We start from the raw sequence: 5,390 nt of genomic DNA, 5'->3' as shown, positions 1-5,390 counted from the left end.
CCCTTCTAGTATGGTAAAAAAATATTAAAATGCAAACAATAATCTATTATACCATTAAGATACCATAATAAACGACAAAGAGAAATCAAATGATTTTTAATCATAGGTCTACTATAGTTCATTAAAACATAATAGTTCCTATAATCTTTGCATATTCAGATTGAGAAACACTATCTTCCTTATTTTTCTTAAGATTCATACTAGCACCATAAGGTGTTCTTATAGGAGCATTATCAAAACAATCAAAACTCATTTTCAATGTGTGATTGATATAAAGAAAATCCATATTTAGTTTACCTTATATTAACACCAATTGTCACATCATCCTCACCTAAATCTTTCATTTCAAATTGTGAGGACACGAATAACTTAGTATTATTACTTATATCTATGTTTGTATCAAAGATCAGTATACCATCAATATATAAATGGATAATTACACAATCAGCTCAAATAAATTTGAGTAAACGCATGTATCAAAGAATATTAACAAATATTCACATAATCAGCTCAAACAACCTGAGTATATGATAATGGATAGAAATGCGCGTTATTACAGCGCAAATAAGTAAAACTATGAGGAAATGCGACGATAAAAATATACAAATTCATGTCCAAAAGCGTTAAACTGAGAATATTATGATTGCATGTGCTCATCGCATAAAAGCAGCTAATTTACTTATTTTGTGCAGGAAAAATGCGTTGGCGCAAGTAAAATTGCGATCCAAGAAATTCGGCGTCTGCGCGCATTGCAAGATTGCGATCGCAAGTCATGCGATTGTATGCGCTTGCGAGAAGTTGCTTAAGAAGGTGGCCGCATAAAGACGACGCATCAAGGTGAAAGCTTAATAAATCATGATGGGATGGAAAGCTGATGACATTCGAATCCGAATTTAGTTGACAAGTCGTTAACGACACACTGTAGCAAGTACATTCAACTTTTCGGTGACCATTAATCGACGCATCAGAGCAGAAGATTTAATGACCTCCCATCATTGCAATCATTAAAGAGAAAAGCTTCTTTACCTCGAGTCTATAAATACCAAAGGTCACCATTGTTCAAGAAGTTTGCCATACAGAAGATAGATCATATACAAATTAGATAGCCGTTAGTCTATAGTTATTCTTATACTTAGAAGGCGGAGACGAGCAAAAAGAAGAAGATGCTGAGAGATCATTCTGGATAGCTCGAAAGACTGCCGGGAAGCGTTATAAACGAAGAGAGGGCTAACACTTGCAAAGCAAGGATATTCTTCTGGGGCAGAGTTGAAGTGAAAAGACAGTGTAAAAGCCACGGGAAGCAAGACATTGCTACCGGGTTTCTTATCCCTACTTTCCATTGTTGTTTTTTATTCTGCACTTTATTCATAGTAAATGGAATTCTCATCTCAACATCTGTTCAATCTCTCCACATTTTGCATGAGTAGCTAAATTTCTGAATGAGTTGAGAAGTATTTAGCTAGCATGACCTAAGATCTTCACTTTATGCGATCATCTTGTCTTATGTATGCGTTATTCACCCTTTAGAGATACTTAAGAGAGTAGTCTAAAGAAAGAATCTAGACTTGAGAGAGTCAGATTAAAATCTAGGCTTGAGAGAGTCAGATTAGAACCGCATAAGTAAGGGACAGAAACTTAGACATAAGTTCTGTTTGCAATTATGCATCACATGCACCCTAGAAATAGGATATGATAGTATGTGGTCACCTTGTGTATGTATGTATCATTCATCATCGCATAGACAAGAATAGAGGCTTAGACATAAGTCCTATCGACATTATCGTATACATCGCATGCGTCCTAGAAATAGGAACTATGGCATTTGCATTGAGAGATGACATGCTGTTGTGTATGTATAGCATGATCGCATAACTTGAATGCAATCTTAGGAAGTGTTAGCTAAATCCCTTCTCAATTCGTTCACCGCATACTCATTGTAACTCTCGATTTCATCAACTCTTCACTTGAATCCATCGCATAGGAAATATACTTAAAACAAAACACCGTCCAACTTACTTGTTTTTGCTACCGCAAAGGAATCAATTTTACTGTCGCATAGTAACTCAGTAGTCCTTGTGTTCGACCCTGGACATACCAGGAAACCTAGTGAGATTTATACTTGGGTTTTACTAGGAAAGCTTGCATGTGCAACGCATAAATCATCATCGCAATTATACACCATAATCACATGACATTTACAATGCATCAGTATACTTCTTTAATCATATGAGAGTATGCATCAAAATATTTGAAGATTCATTTACATCTAATTGGTCTGTTTCCTTTTAGAAATTGAAGATCCATATTTAATTCATAATGTCTCTTCAAAAGTTACTAAATCATATAATAACAATGAATCATCAATCTTCATTTTCTCTTTTCAAGATCTTAAACATGCTCAATAAAGACTTTCAATCAATTGAAATTATATATATGTACACCTATGTACCCATTGTTGGGGTTGATGCCCTAAATCTCGTAGAGTTCTATAGTTTGTAAACACCTGTATGAACAAACACTTGTGATATAATAATATGAGATATTTTCTTCACTATTGTCTATGAAATATGAGATATTTTAGTTGCATTAACCACAAACCAATAAACTAAGATCCTTGGTTATCGTTGTAACTTAAGCATGTATGTGGAGACATACAAGTGAATCATGCCTTAAGTGATAACTTAAATGGTCTGTAGTATATGGATAAAGGAGGGAAACATTATCCTGGTGACACTACGGATACGACCCGCTTTGTAGATGTTACAAGTGTTGTAAAGTACTATAGATGGTTTGATCCTGATCATTCATGTGGAGAATGCGAGTAGGGGTATCCTATACAAAGGAGTTTGTATAAGACCGGACAATGAAATGTTTAGTCTTGTTATATAACATCGTTCATGTTAGAGACTTTCATTTTACTAGGATGACCATAGGTAACATGACCTTAATCCTGAGTGAGTTGGAAATTCCTGCCTATGAGGGTAGTCCTTTGATTTGCATGGGTGTGAGTGGCCAGATTGTCGACTCAAACCTACCACTTTAAGGATTCGTCTGATTGGGGAGCTGGGAACTTAGCTACACAAGATGGAATTCACTCCTTCCCTGAAGCAGGGGTAAGTAGATAGATTGCTCACTTAAGGACTGATTCTAGGGCTTGAACAATGTGGCGCCACACACTTTCTCATGGCCCAAGAAGTGTTCACTCATAGTAGGACTATGAAGTATTGTTCATTAGAGGAATCAGTGGTACTTAAAGAGTTAGATGTAACTATAGGGGCAAAATGGTAAATTGGCCTAGCTGTACTTATGAGCGATCTGTGAAGTGTTATCGTATTGTTGATTAGTTATATCTAATGGACATAGAAATATATCTGTAGTGCGAAGAGTGCAATTGTCGGTCTTTAGTGGAGTGCCCGACAGTTAACGAATGATGGATATCGTGATTAAAGAGTTTAGTCAGTTATTCATATATCGTTGGAGCTTCAAGCTACAGGTCCATAAGGTCCCCTTGGTAGCTCAATGGATTCAAGTTGAGAATCAGTTTGTGGATTAGTTTGAAGTGTTCAAATTAACAAAAGGGAATTTGATTATATATGATATAATTAAATTGGTTCAATATATGTGATATAATTGATTTGATGTATTAGATATATTAATTGGAGGAATTGATATAAATATGATTTATATTAAATAAAGGAGAAAAGAACTATGGTTTAAATATTACATATGATGTGATACTAAAACTATAGGTTATAAATATAATATGATAAGTTAGTTATTATATTTATTTATAATAAAAACAATTATTAGATAATGGTTTTGGTTGGTTATTTCTTTTCTCCATTAACCGTGCAAGTAGGAGGTTAATTTCAGTTTTTAATAACTGAAGAATAAAAAAAGAAAAGAGTTTTCATTTTTTTGATTAATCGCTTCATTATCGTATTTTACTGATCGATCGAGCGAAAGAAAGCTATACAATAGCCCTTTCGAGAGACTAAACAATCGAGCAAGAGATTGCTAGACAATTGCTCACGAGAGTGAGAGATTACTAGATGATTGCTCACGAGAGCGAGAGATTGCTAGACGATCGAGTACCCACTGTCTATACGATAGACTAAACCTTTCTCCCACTTACTTGATCGTGTAGCTCGATCATATACATCCTCCTTCCCTCTACCAAATTCTCACAGAACCCACACCTACTGGATTCTCACTCTTAGAATACCAAGGTAACCGAGTGGTAATGTTGAGGGTTGCCGTTCGAGGATCAGACTGTGCGTGATCACACTGAGTGTTTGTTACGTTCATGATCGTGTAGACTTTGCTGGGACGCCTGACCAGTGTTATTCGAGTGAATACGTGAAGAAGAGTTCTTCAAAGGTATGTCACTCGATTCCCTTTTTTGTTTGATTAAGAAAGTATGCTATAATTTTCTCTAAAATGCACAACTGTTGTTGTATGTTTGTGAATGCATTTATTCTTTCACAATGGGCTTGGATAGATCTTGCTTTCGCTCACTGGTCCTCTTGAATAAGAGCTCCTTCACCCATGATCTTATCTAACCAATGTGGGACGTGGGTCGTATTCCCAACAGTCCCCCCCCCCCCCCCCCCGAACAAAGGACAAACCGAGCCTTCCTTGAAGTAGCCATCCATCCATCTATCTAGGCTAACTCCTTTTCACAAGAGCATATTGCCTATCTGATATATTTCAACTATGGATCACACCATGACTTATTTCGAGGTTCTACTACATCTTTGTTCAACACTTAAGGATTATATCAACGTGGCTAAACTAAAGACACGACTCTAATACCACTTATTAAGGATACTAACTCTCCAAATATCTTCACAACAATATGATATTGTATCTACTTTGGACATACATGGTTTTGCTTTTGCGTTTGACCTCAAAAAGTCTCATAAGAATGGAGATACACTACTACAAAAACAGTGTTTTTTGACGTTTTTTATATGTCAAGAATCACTTTTCATGACGTTTTAAAAAACGTCAAGGAAGCCAGTGTCAAGAATATTGATTTTCTTGACGTTTTAAAAATGTCAAGAAAAGTGACACTTGACATTTAAAAATATCAAGAAACATTGATACTTGACATGTTTCAAATGTCAAAAATATAAGTGTTCTTGACAAGGAAAAAACGTCAAGAAATTTTCTTGTGATTGTTTTAGAAAAAATCTGTAATGTTGACGTTTTTACCTATAATTGCTCCTGTATTTTGATCCAACATCCACATTTTGTATATATATGACATACATTCATCAATCAAATAAACAATACACGCAATTTCAATCTTATATATCAACCAAATTTCCACCAATATATATCTCTTTATAAAAACTTCACTTCTTTAACATTGTCAATATTACAAC

Source organism: Benincasa hispida, chromosome 9 (genome assembly GCF_027475165.1).
Source record: "Benincasa hispida cultivar pf3 chromosome 9, pf3_genome.v1.1, whole genome shotgun sequence".
Classification (NCBI taxonomy): Eukaryota; Viridiplantae; Streptophyta; class Magnoliopsida; order Cucurbitales; family Cucurbitaceae; genus Benincasa; species Benincasa hispida.
The sequence above is the reverse complement of the archived record's forward strand: the minus strand, read 5'-3'. Positions refer to the sequence as shown.